Below are 14497 nucleotides of genomic sequence, written 5' to 3'. Positions count from 1 at the left end.
CTTAGTTGGGCAATCTTTTTACCAATGTATTGGTTTTCTGTAATGATGACAGACATGTTCAGGGGTTCAAGGGTCCTGAGGAGGAGGAAATATGTGGTCCCCAAGAGTCACAGCCTATAACTGTGCTTGTCTCTTGTCCCTATTGTTCTCTTTTTGCTAGTCCCTTAAAGTATCCTCCCAGGATCTGTTATAAAAGACCTGGGAAGTTACCCAGAGTAGGTCATCAAGAGAAGTCCCAGGGCCAATGTTTATAATTTTATTCTAATATCTGGAGAAGATTATACAATAAATTTATTTTTTAAAGTAAGTTGCCCTTCAAAAGATGTGAGATCAAAGGGGGCATATTTTATTAAGGCTTCTTTGAATCTTTTCTAGAAAGTTGTGAAATTTTCCTCTGACCTCTGATCAATAGTTGCCAATTTCATAGAGTTAATAGGCTTCATTCTGCTGTTTTTAAGTCTTGCCATGAGACAAATAATCATGTGATTTATATGCCACCTGCCAGTAGAACCATCATAATTCCATTGAGGATTCTCAGTTGGGACAGATGAAGGACCCACGGGGTCTAAAGTGTTATAATATGCAAATCTTTCCCCAAAGCCCTAGCAGCTTCTATTATCCAATGTTGCTCTGTATCTGTTAGAATTTGACTCAACATTATCATTATATCTCTCCAGGTTAGATCAAAAGGCAGGATTAAATTTTGGAATCCCTCTGGATCATCAGAAAATTGTCCCAAATCCTGTTTGATTTGTTTTAGATCTAGCAGAGAAAAATGCACCTGTATTTTGTCTGGCCCAAATTCTCCCTTTGTTTCTTGAAATGGGAATAATTTGGTATTGGATCTGTAGAGACAGATTTACATGAGGCAAACCAGGAAGGTGGAATAGAAGCAGTATGTAATGGTGTAAGTGTAAAGGGTAGAAGTGGAAGAAGTAGGGCTTGATAGATCTGAGTGTGAAGTATATTGTTGAGAGGGAGGAGAATGTAGTTTAGGGGGAATCCATTAGTCCAGTGGATACTCACCTGGTCCTTGTTCGTTTTTTGATAATGGAGTAAGTACCCTCTATGGTGGTTTGAGAACAGCATTCATCAGCCCAATGTCTCCCTCTACGGCATCGTGGGCAAATACCCGGTATTCTACTCCTTTGATACCTAGTTTTGTTAAACCCTCCTCCTATGGGGCAATTCCTTTTAAAATGTCCTGTTTGTTCACAATTGTAGCATGTTTTTGGCCTGGCACCTAAAACCTGTGGTACTGCAGCTGCCACGACTTGCCCTTGTTCATTAATGTCTCTACATAATTTAATATATGTGTTTAAATCTTCATGTTTCCATGGTCTAATGACTTCTCTGCACTAACGATTCGCTTGCTCATAAGCCAGTTGTTTCATTAATGGCATTGCTTGTTCTGTATTCCCAAAAACTCTGGTAGCTGTTTGAATAAGCCTATCTACAAATTCAGCATAAGGTTCATTAGCTCCTTGTATTACCTTAGATAATTGACCTTGTAAACCTCCATGTCCTTGTAAAGTCTTCCATGCCCTAACCGCATCTACAGCAATTTGTATGTATACGCCAGGATCATATGCAATTTGTTGCTGCTGATCCTCATAAGGTCCCTTTCCTAACAACGTATCTAGGTTTCTCTGAGGATAACCAGCTGCTGCATTTCGCCTAGCCGACTCCTTGCAAAATTCCTCATTGGCAACCTTCCATAACAGGTATTGTCCTCCATTTAGCACAGCTTTACACATATTAGCCCAATCTGCTGGCATCATGTTCAAGTTGGTAATGGATTCGACCATGCTTACAGTGAAGGGTGCTTGAGGACCACAGGTTGTTACAGCCTCTTTTAGCTGCTTCACTTTTTTGAAATTTAAAGCATGGTGGATTCGCTGCCCTCCTGCCTGCTCAAATACAGGGCATGTTAATATTGGAGATCCTGTCTCAGGATCCCAACTATCAACTGCGGGGGTTGGGGGCCTCCCAGCATATGGAGGTGGCGCTGTTGGTTGGACACTTATGCCCTCTGGTGATAGAAAGTTGTTAGTAGCAGTCTCCTGTTGTAACTTTTCCCATGATGGCTTTTTCTGCTCTAAACTTTCTTCCTCTGTCTGACTAGAATTATGTAGAGACATTAATGAACAAGGGCAAGTCGTGGCAGCTGCAGTACAACAGGTTTTAGATGCTAGGCCAAAAACATGCTACAATTGTGAACAAACAGGACATTTTAAAAGGAATTGCCCCATAGGAGGAGGGTTTAACAAAACTAGGTATCAAAGGAGTAGAATACCGGGTATTTGCCCACGATGCCGTAGAGGGAGACATTGGGCTAATGAATGCCGTTCTCAAACCACCATAGAGGGTACTTACACCATTATCAAAAAACGAACAAAGACCAGGTGTCTATCCACGATATCGTGGAGAAAGGCATCAGGCTCCATTGCCAAAAAATGGACAGGGGGGCCCAATGCTCCAGGGCCCAAGACCACAAATATATGTAGCACTGGAGGAACCCAGCAACCCCATCAGGGTAGTGCCCAGGACACATTATCCATTAAATCCATCACTAGACAAACCAGAGGAAGCGCAGGACAGTACTAACTCCAGAGATGGGAGTTCAAATCATTCCCACAGGGGTAAAAGGACCTCTTCTCAAAGGAACAGTAGGCTTATTATTGGGACGCAGTTCTTCTACTCTAAAAGGACTTATGATAAGTCCTGGGGTAATTGATCCCGATTATGAAGGTGAAATAAAAATTATAGCCAGTTCTCCAAAGGGTATATCAGTAATTTCACCAGGAGATAGAATAGCACAGTTATTAATAATACCCAGCCTGCATGATAAATTTTCTGGTCGTACTGTAGAAAGAGGTTCCAAGGGATTAGGCTCCACAGGTGTAGATTGGGCTATGCTTTCTTTAAATTTAGATTCTCGCCCCATGCTAAAACTAAATATTCAAGGACATGAATTTAATGGACTAATGGATACAGGTATAGACCTTAGCATCATCTCTCATCAAGATTGGCCAAAACATTGGCCATTACAACAAGCCACTCAAATGCTTCGAGGCCTAGGAGTGGCGACTAATCCCCATAGAAGTGCAATGGTATTAGATTGGAAGGATCCTGAAGGATGTGAAGGAACTATACAGCCATATGTATTGGATCATCTTCCTGTAAATTTGTGGGGACGAGATGTCCTAGATCAATTAGGTTTGACATTAACAAATAACATCAATCAAAATGCACCCACTATTATGGCTAGACAAGGTTTTAGGAAAGGAAAAAGATTAGAAAAACAAGAACAAGGCATAGCAGCACCAATACAAATAGATCAAGGAACAGACAGACATAGGTTGGATTTTCAGAAAGGGCCACTGAGACAATAAAAATTACTTGGAAATCAGAAAGACCAGTATGGGTTCCTCAGTGGCCCCTGACTAAAGAAAAGATACAAGCAGCCCATGACCTGGTCAAACAACAGTTAGCAGAAGGACATATACAACCTTCTGTATCTCCCCATAATACTCCCATTTTTGTCATCAAAAAGAAATCTGGTAAATGGAGATTATTGCAAGATTTAAGAGCCATTAATAATGAGATGGTTATTATGGGACCTGCTCAATTGGGGATTCCTCAATTGTCTGCTTTGCCAAAAACCTGGTATGTTTTAGTTATATATATTAAAGATTGTTTTTTTTTCAATTCCAATTCATCCTGAGGATAGTCCACGTTTTGCATTTATTATCCCTGCACTGAATCATGAAGGTCCCGATCAGAGATATGAATGGAAAGTATTCCCTCAAGGGATGGCTAACGCCCAACCATGTGTCAAATTTATGTTAACAAAGTAATCCAGCCACTTAGAAATCAAAATCCTGAACTACAAATATTTCACCATATGGATGATGAATTATTAGCACACAAAGATAAAAACACATTGCTAGAATGTTATGCCACACTTACAAACTTATTAAAAATTATAATCTAGAGATAGCAATAGATAAAGTACAATTAAATTTTCCAATTAATTATTTAGGAGTTCTATTATCCTCAACCATGGTCCATCCACCAAAAATTCAAATACGAGTAGATCAACTCAAATCACTTAACGACTTTCAAAAGTTATTAGGAGACATAAATTGGATAAGGCCTTATTTAGGTATACCAACAGGAGAGTTGGGACCTTTATTTGATATCCTAAAAGGTCCATCAGATCCAAATTCACCCCGAATGTTAACGCCTGAAGCAAGAAAGGCATTAAAAATCATTGAAACATATATGGAAAATATGCATTTGGATAGAATTGATATAAGTTTGACTTTATTATTTATTGTACTACCAACAAAAAATATTCCTACAGGAGTATTTTGGCAAGAAGGTCCATTATTATGGATACATTTATCTTATTCACTTAATACTATTCTTACTAGGTATCCTGAGGCTGTAGGCAATTAATACTCAAAGGAATAAAAGCAGCAAAGGGAGTGTTTGGAATTTCTCCCAATAAAATTATTACTCCATATACTGTGGATCAAATTAATGAGTTAGCTAATGAGTTAAATACTTGGGCAATAATCATGTGCAAATCTAATGTTTCATTTGATAACCACTTACCATCCAATCCTTTATTGTCTTTTTGGTCATCGCATCCTGTAATTTTTCCAAAAATGACAAGAAAAACACCTATCATGAATGCTCCAAATATATTCACTAATGGGTCAAATAATGGTACAGCAGCAATAGTTACACCTGATCAAACTTTTACATTTTTAGTACCCAAACAATCAGCTCAAAAGGTAGAGCTTAATGCAGTATTACAAGCTTTTGTGATGTTTAAAGATTCTGTATTTAATTTATTTTCCGATAGTCAGTATATAGTTAATGCTATAGTATCCCTTGAAGATGCTGGTAGGATTTCCCCTTCCTCTACTGTTTTCTCTTTGCTTTCCACTATACAAAGTCTAATCTGGGACAGAAAAGATCCATTCTTTATAGGACATATCAGGGCACATATAGGATTGCCTGGAGCCCTTAGTTTGGGCAATGATTTAGCAGATAAAACTACACATGACATACATATTTTCTCTAACTAGAAGAAGCTACAAATTTTCATAAAAAGTTCCATGTCAATGCTAATACTTTACAAAAGCGTTTTAAAATAACTAAGGAACAAGCTAGACAAATAATAAAACAATGTCAAAATTGTGTGACCTTTTTACCACAAGTTAATCTTGGAGTCAATCCTAAAGGACTGATACCTAATCATATTTGGCAGATGGACGTCATACACTTGCCAGAATTTGGAAAATTAAAATATTTGCATGTTACAGTTGATACTTCTTCTGGATTTTTGATGGGTTCCCTTCATGCTGGAGAAAAAACTAAAGATATTATAGCTCATTGCTTACAAAATTTTGCCACTGTGGGCGTTCCAAAACAGTTAAAAACAGATAATGCCCCTAGTTATACTACTATCTCTTTTAAACAATTTTGCTCATCATTTGGCATTACTCATATAACAGGAATCCCATACAATCCACAGGGACAAGGCATAGTTGAAAGAGCTCATCAAACTATTAAAATGTACTTATGAAAGCAAAAAGAGGGAATTGGGAAAGGGTATATATTCCCCAAAGATAAACTTAAAATAACACTCTTTACTCTAAACTTTTTAAATTTGGATTCATCAGGGCTTAGTGCTGCGGAAAGGCATATGTGTCCAAAAAATGTACATAAGCCCAAGGTACTTTGGAACGATATTCTAACAGGACAATGGAAAGGTCCTGACCCAGTGATTGTCTGGAGTCGGGGGTCTGTTTGTGTGTTTCCACAGGGAGAACAGCAGCCGATTTGGATTCCAGAGAGATTAACTAAAGCGATTTCTACAGACCAAAAAGAAGATGATTTGGCTCAAATCCATAACAACTGATATCCAAAACTCCAGTTTGTCTATTCTTACATCTGCAACAGAACCAGGATGCTTTTTTCAATATCTATTTTATTATTACCCTTTCCCACATCATGAAGTTCTAATTTTTTTTTTTGAGCTCATACAGAACTAGGTTAATGTTTTGCTGATCAGATCTGTTTTTGACTATAGAGTTTTTAAACATTGCAATGGAGATTTCACCTGTAAAAAGTTATAAGGCATTTACTATTATGTTATGTGTTGTATGTATTATGTGTGCACACTTGTGTTTTGTGTTGTATGTTTGTATGTACGTATGTCCATATATCATATATGTTGAGCGCTCATGAAAAAATGGATCCAAATTTTTTTTAGTCACATGATTAAATTGGGTAAACAGCTGTTGAGGATTTTTTAAATATGTGAACAAAAAAGGAGGTTAACAGATCTGTTTGTTTTCTTTCACCTTTCCTTTTCATTATATTTAATAATTCTGTTCAAGATAATGTAAATTGTTAAGAAAATTGTTTCCTTTTAGTGCCTTCTGGAATGTTACATAATTTTTTCTTTAGCTATTATTGCCAGAATTCCTATCTTCAGCCCAGTGCCAGTGAAGACAAAGATAAAACCAATCTACAGCTTCTGCAAGAGCCATCACTGAACTGCTTGCAGAAGTTGCCTGGACTATGTATCACTTGTATGCATTGTGAACTATCTGTTGGTGCAGCGACTTGTGGTAGTGTTGGGGTATTTTTGCTGATGGTGTCATCAGTGGTACAATTTTTCCAAAAGGAGCCGTCAATTGGCTTGGTGTATCCTCCTCCCTTCTGCTTGTGATGGTCGTTCAGCTAAAATTTGGGGGCCAATAGAGGTGAGGCAAAGAACCTCACCCCCCCCCCCGTCCCCGCTGGTACAAAGACCTATCCACAGGTGTGGCTGTATGCTGGACCGGTAGTCAATGACGGGTAAGATCCAATTGCAATGGTACCAACCTAAGACAGGAGGCTGATGCCTTGAGGTCAGCTCATCCGATGACAGGTAAGGACCATATGTAGTATTGGACAACCTAAGGCAGGCACGGTCCCTAAGCCACATGCTTGTTGTTTAAACAGAGAGGGGGAGATGTTGACAGCCACAGCCAAAAGGGGCCCCAGCAAACTTCCAGCTGCCAGCAAACTTCCAGCTGCCAGCTGATGATTGGCTCACAGCGGCCCCAGCAAACTTCTAGCTGCCAACCGATTGGCTCCTCTGTGGTGATGCTCATTGGGTTGTTTCCCCGCCCTTTCAGACCATGGAGCTGCTCATTGGGGGACTTTTTTTGGCTCCGCCCATGCGACCCAGCCAATCGGCCTCAAGAGCAGGAGGAGTGGGGGAGGTGGAGAGGCTTGTGGGAAGCCGGTGGTGGCAGTTGGGCTCTGAAGGTTTTCCTGAAGAGCTGTGTGGTTTGGCCTGTGTGTTCTAAAAATAAAGTTTGTTTCTTTTGACAAGTGGCTCCTGAATTGTGCCCAGCCAGACTGAGGCAGCCATCAATTTCTTGACTCATCATTGACTCATAATTGCTGCTACATTTAGCACACAAATATTTTTGATCTCCTAGTAGAAAAAAAAAGCCTGGACATATAGGGGATCTCTGACCATTTTCTCTCTTTTTTACTAAATGAGTCTTTTGGAAAATAGTATTACAGATTATACTCTCATTTTTTATTGTTCCTAACTTATATTGAGGTCATGCAACAATGCAAAACAACAACAACAACAAAACAAAACAAAACAAAAAAACCCTCTTTTTCTTAAGGGTCTCTGGGTTAAAATGGTCCCAGTTTCTCAGGATGCATCCCAGTGGAGTCTTAGTCAGTACCAATATTGATGGTTGTTTTCCCATCTGTAAAACAAACAAAGCCAGCATCCATCAATACTCCAGGTGTCCCTCAGCAGTACTGACATCCAAGAGAAATGAATGCTTGATGGTGTCCATTTTAAACCCAGAGCCAGAAAGCATCCCTGCATGGTTCCTGAGAACTTGGTGTAGTGTGCACTTTCCAAGTTCCACAACTTGTGGTTTATTTGTGCAATTCTTTGTCACTCAAGTTTATAATCTAATTTTAAAAATCTTTAATAACTTTATGTGGTCAATTGATAGAACTTGAAGAAGTGATCCTTAATCTTTTTGCATAGAATTTTCTTGGGGGATACTGGAGATTGAACCCAAAGGTTCTGAACCATTGAGCCATGTCCCCAGCCCTTTCTTAAATTTTAATTTTAAGACAGAATTTCACTAAGTTGCTAAGGGCCTCACTAAGTTGCTGAGGCTCGTTTTGAACTTTCATTCCTCCTGCCTCAGCCTCCTGAGTCACTGGGATCACAGACGTGTACCACCATGCCTGGTCTTTTGCATAGAATTTTAAGAGTAGCGTAGGTCTGATGTTGAAAAGTGGAGGGGAGCAGAGGTTTTTGTGTCACTATGTTGGAAACACAGCAAGTCTGATAATAACAACAGGATAAATATCATAAAAAAAAGATCAAGGATCATTGTAGACAAAGATGATGACTTAAGTTGAAAGATCCACAGATCCCAAACCCAGAACGAACCACACGAGACACTGGCTGCAAAAAGCAAGAGGCAAGTTTATTGATACACAGGCGCCTGCGGGTGCTCAGCAACACCTCAGCCGGAGCTTCGGTGAACTGGCACACCGGGCTCTGGGGCAGAGATCTTTTATATGGAGCAGGGGGTTAGTTTTCAGCTTAGCACAGCAGCAGCCTTTCTATTGGTTTCCCTGAATCCAGCAGCGGGGTCACCTGGGGGGTAAACTTGTTTTTTTTTTAACTTTTTGTTCTCAGAAAAACCATAAAATTGCACCCTGCTCTTTTTGGTTCCTGTTTTCTCCCTGTTTGCTCAAGTTTGGCCCTCCCGGGGTTATCTATATGGAACATCTTGTGGTTGCCATTGTGCAAGACTTGAAATGCTACGTGCAACTAGTGGGGTTTTGACATGGGGGTTGGGTAAGAAAGCTTCCTGCAGCTTCAAGGCACAGGGGTTGGATTTCCTAATGTGGGGCCTGGGTCCTTGAGGTCCTTCATTTCCCCCTTTTCTTTATCCGGGATATAATCTTATATCCATTGATCTACCTGCTCAGAGTCCGGCACTTGCTCAGCTGATGGCTCAGGGTGCTGTGGGAGTACTTGATATTGCTGCGCGAGGACCATAGTTTGGATTACAGACAGTCTTCCTTTTATAAATTGCATTAATTTGTTGAATATACAAGGTCCAAAGGTTAAAATTAACAGTAATATAATCAAGGGGCCAGCTACAGTAGATAATATAGTAGTTAGCCTAATTTTGAATAGGACCCCAGGGTCGTAGGCATTTTTGAAGTACATTTTTAGGCCCCATTGTTTTTTTTTTTATCCATTTCTTTGATGCCTTGCCTGCCTGAGTAAAGGTAATGTTTAAGGGGTTGCAGGCAAACGCGGAGCATGGCCTTGCCCCGTACCATTTTAGGCTCCTACAGGAGTCAGAAGATAGTGGGGGCTCTTGTCCCTTTTCTTTTTTACTTGTATTAAATCCCCAGATGAACCTGGCTTCCATCATATATCCCTCGTAGTTTTATATCCCCAAGATTTACAATAGTAACTTTCATGTTGTCCACATTTTTGTACCTGTGACTGGGTTTTTTTCATCCCTAGGGCATATGTAGAAGGGTGTCTCCCTTAGAGCTGCTTTACACCCTGTGGGATGTTCTACGCAGGTGCAGCGTCCACTGTAGACGCATGCTTCTGCCTCACTGGGGTCATCAAAGTCCTTTGCCTTAGCCAGCAGGTAACAAAGATCAGGCCTTAGAGCAGGTTACCAAGCCCAAAGGGGGTATTTTGTGGATGTCTGGTTTTAAATTATATCTCCTGTCCCCGATAATATTTGCCATGTCTGGCTCACAGTTTGGTTAGCAACCGTTAGGGGAAATACAAAGCACAAAGCAAGGAAAATCAACAGCGTGTGAGTCTTATCTTTAGTGGATTTTGAGTGCGTTGCAACTTTCATTCTGGATCCGGAGAGGTGCCTGCGGACTCCTGTGGATGTGCAGCTTTCATGTGGGAGGCGTGGATCCAAGCGGTGATGCCGTCCACTTTGACTGCAGTGGGAGTGGTCAGCAGAATGGTGTAGGGTCCTTTCCACCGCGATTCGAGGTTCTTGCTCTGGTGCCTGTGTACCCAGACAGTGTCTCCAACTTTGAAGGGATGTGGCAGCAAGGGGGTTTTAAGTTCCTCTTTGTATGCTGCGGCTAGAGGCTTCCAGACCTCGTTCTGGACCAATTGCAAAGCATGCAAATGAGTCTGCATAGATGGGGTGAGGGAGGCATAGGTTTCAGTTTCATAAAAGTTAACAGCGGGAGGTGGGGCACCGTACAGGATTTCAAATGGGGTTAGTCCATGTGGGCCTGGGGTGTTTCGGGCCCGATACAAGGCTAAAGGTAGGAGTTGTACCCAGTCTTTAGTGCCAGTTTCAAGCGTTAATTTAGTTAAAGTCTCCTTGATGGTTCTATTTATCTTTTTTTATCTGTCCTGAACTTTGGGGTCTATAAGCACAATGTAATTTCCAATGTATTGGCCACCATCTGACTTACCTGGGAGACGAAGGCAGGCCTATTAAATGTTTTTTTTTTTTTTTTTGGTCCTCACTATCAGGATCAAAGGGAGTAAACCCCCGATAAGCCTCTTTTAATCTCTCTAAGAAGGCTGTCGGAGTTTCCTCTGACCCCTGGATAGTCTGTCTTACCTGAGCCAAATTAGTGGGCCGTCGCCCTGCTCCATGGAGACCCGCTATGAGTAACTGGCAATAGAGACGTAGGTGGTTCCTACCTGCTTCAGTCGCATAGTCCCAGTTTGGCCGGGTTAAAGGAAAAGCTTCATTAATCAAATTTGCGAGTTGGGTGGGGCGCCCGTCGTCCCCTGGCACATTTTTGAGAGCTTCCAAGAGAACCTTTTGTTTCTTCTCTGTGTCTAATAGAGAAATTTTTAATTCTGCTACTTAGGGCTGGATAACCATATTAGCAAACATCAAGTCTACCTGCGTTGGCTAGAAATAAAAGCCTTAGACTAAAACTATTCTAGCAGTCCCTTTGACAGTTATCAGGAATTTCTGTCTAAGAATCTCTCTTGTAGCCTCCAGTCTACTTATTTATGGAAGTTACATTTAATTATTATTATTATTTAAGATGTCCAGGAACAGCTGTGCTTTGGCTTTTACTGTCTTTGCTAAGTGTTTAAGATGAAGCAAGTCAAACTGACTTTTATTTTTACCTATTGTTTACAGTCAGCTGAGTTATCCTGGGAGTCCTCGGGAACTTCATAGCAGCTTTTCAGTTCTGCTAGTGCCATTTGCGCTAGGATGGGTCCAGGCCTTGCTTGACCATATGGCTTCCCTCAGAAGCATCAGGGATGTCTCCCTTTTTTAATGATCCTCCTCTTTACAGCAAATGCACCGATTGGCTTCCTGTCCTCCATTGGTCTCATTAATCTCCTTGCTCAGGAGGTTATGTGGCCTAGAGTTGCTGAGCCCTTTGGAGAAGTTCCCTATTCCCTGATTCAGACTGACTCAGAGGGCAAGAGCCGAATATTGGTTTTCTTGGCCCTTTTAATTTAACTAATTTTAAAACTTGATCTTAAACATCCAGCAAATAAGTTAACAGCCTTATATTAAGAGCACTGGGCTTTAATGTTTATTTTTCTATCCTGTAGGTGATAACTCCTTATCTTATGTTGGCCCAGGTTATGTTCTTAAAGTAATACCTCTTTAAAATATTAATAGGCAATTTTTAAACCATCTATAAGTAAACTACAAAACAAAACTAACTAGGGTAAAAACATATTTAGCTTATATAATAGCTACCTTGAATTCTAGTAGGGTTATACATCATAATTTTCTGTTTGAGATCCTAGTAATCTTGGCACAAACCTATTTTTGGACACAACTTTAACTGTACTGAAATCTGGCTTACTTTTTTATAGCCATTTTCACATGTAGTGAGATGGGATAGAGCTTTATCTCAAGTAAGGCAGGGCTCTTTATAAATCTCAATTACTATAGTTCTGAAGCTGATCATTTTATAAAGTTTACATAAATTGTTGTTCAAGTTTACATGAACATTAGCTAACACAACATAATATTACACCTAAAACATGAATTAAAGGCTGAAAGCTTTTAACCTCTTATAAAAAAGTAGTGATGTACTTTTGTGTTTTGCAATAAAACCTTTACATTTTTTTTTTAATTACCATATAACTTTAGAATACCAGCTTGATATAATGTTCTTTCGAAGCTTTTACCTTACAGGCTTGTATACCTGGAAGATATGAACACATTAATAACACCATAATTATATAAACTTTTTTTGTTTACATTAAGTTATATTTTCAGGTTTAGATGTTGGAAATTATGATACAAATTTAAGAAGCAATTTTTAAAATTTAAAATTTTATATCTTTTTACATTAGAAAAACTTGTTCACATAAAACTGGAAATAGAATCTCTACCATCAGAAGAAATTTTTTTTAGTACCTCTAAGCCACTTTGCTTGTTCTGAAGTTTCTAAAGTAGCATTGAGTTATATTAAATTTACTTACATATTACCATATATATCTGAAATTAAGCTTTGAAAATTTTTAAGACTATTGCTATTTAATTATCTAATGTCATTTTTATGAGCTAGACCAACGTTTTAATTTTTTTTTTTCAGGTTACCCAGTTCAAAATTGAAACTCTTTAATTTTTTTTTTATTCCAAGTATTTAAGTTTTCTAGCATGAACTATCTGAAATCAAACTAAACAATTGCTTAAACCCAACTTTTAACTGCAAGATAGTGCAATGCTTTAGAACTATAGGTGTAAAATCAAGGGTCTCAGTGTGACTGGCTTTACTGCATTCAGTGTTCCTTCTTTTTAAGTAAACAGAGGTGGTGTAATCCTTAAGATGTAGATAAGGACCCAGGGAACTCCCCAGAGCTAAATGGCTCTGGCAGCTGCTGGGAGTCCCTTAATCTTATCTTTTATCCATAGGATTAGTTCCTCCAGTTTGGTTTGACCTTAGGCATTAGGCATTTTTGTTTTTCTAACTTTTTAGTAGCCAGCTCCCAAAAAGTTTATCCTCTGCTTGCAGTTGTTTCGAGTGCTAGGCTTCCCCAAGAAAGCAGAGTGGGGACTCCTTAAAAGTCCCTTTGAGAGTGTCAAAATTTGTGACTGAAAATTTGGTTCTCATCTCTAAAGTACAGATACGAATCAGACAGGACACAAAACACAAAGAACGCTGCGCGGCTTCGGCACAAACCGAAAGAATCAGATGGCCTGGGAGAAACTGCTTCTCCGTCGCCTACAAAAACGGTGTATCCCTCGGAAACACCGGGGGCCCCAAAGAAATGGACCCCTCTGATCCCTGGGACGTCTCCCAGGGTGGCAGGGGTGAAGTCCGAGTTCGTCAACTCCTTCCCCATCTGCCTCAGAAACCTGAGTGATCACGGAACTGCTTCAGAATCAGAATACTAAGTGACTATGCATAGTCTTTCAGACGCCGCGCAAAACAGAAAACAGATAACCAACAGGACAACAGGTTAGACATAGACAGCTCGAGCCGGCCAGCTTACCTCCCAGTGATGTCGGGTGTCCTCCGGATAGGGATCGGGATCGGAACCGGGATCTTGGAATCTCGGTGGAACCTCCAAAATGAAAGATCCACAGATCCCAAACCCAGAACGAACCACACGAGACACTGGCTGCAAAAAGCAAGAGGCAAGTTTATTGATACACAGGCGCCTGCGGGTGCTCAGCAACACCTCAGCCGGAGCTTCGGTGAACTGGCACACCGGGCTCTGGGGCAGAGATCTTTTATATGGAGCAGGGGGTTAGTTTTCAGCTTAGCACAGCAGCAGCCTTTCTATTGGTTTCCCTGAATCCAGCAGCGGGGTCACCTGGGGGGTAAACTTGTTTTTTTTTTAACTTTTTGTTCTCAGAAAAACCATAAAATTGCACCCTGCTCTTTTTGGTTCCTGTTTTCTCCCTGTTTGCTCAAGTTTGGCCCTCCCGGGGTTATCTATATGGAACATCTTGTGGTTGCCATTGTGCAAGACTTGAAATGCTACGTGCAACTAGTGGGGTTTTGACATGGGGGTTGGGTAAGAAAGCTTCCTGCAGCTTCAAGGCACAGGGGTTGGATTTCCTAATGTGGGGCCTGGGTCCTTGAGGTCCTTCAAAGTAACCTCCAGATTCTGGATAGAGCCTCTAAAAGGAGATGGTATGTGCCCATTCCTAAAGTGAGTCAGGAACATGATGTAAGACAATGGCCACAACAGTGGAGATGATCTCATTGCCTCTTAGTGACCTTGATTTAAAAATGCCACAAAAGCAAACAAACAACAACAAATAAACAAGAGATTGTAGTTTGCCAGCCAGAAAAGACAAGGTGCCAATGTGGTTACTGACTACATGAAAAGCTGAATACATGCATCAAAACTGCATAAGACAGAACACTGACATGGCATATGGAGGAGCTTTTGGCAGAGAGACTACCTGGAGCAGTCCACGGTGAAAGA

General features: G+C 40.4%; 1 long non-coding RNA gene across 1 annotated transcript; it reads right to left on the bottom strand.

The window, feature by feature from the left end:
* Positions 1 to 8522: 8522 nt before the first annotated feature.
* Positions 8523 to 14154, bottom strand: LOC139704697 (uncharacterized). Its single transcript, XR_011706619.1, has 2 exons — positions 13553 to 14154; positions 8523 to 10249 (listed from the first exon to the last, which is right to left on the bottom strand). It is a non-coding gene; the product is annotated as an uncharacterized lncRNA (long non-coding RNA).
* Positions 14155 to 14497: the final 343 nt, after the last annotated feature.

Source organism: Marmota flaviventris, chromosome 2, assembly GCF_047511675.1.
Source record: "Marmota flaviventris isolate mMarFla1 chromosome 2, mMarFla1.hap1, whole genome shotgun sequence".
Classification (NCBI taxonomy): Eukaryota; Metazoa; Chordata; class Mammalia; order Rodentia; family Sciuridae; genus Marmota; species Marmota flaviventris.
The sequence above is the reverse complement of the archived record's forward strand: the minus strand, read 5'-3'. Positions and strand labels throughout refer to the sequence as shown.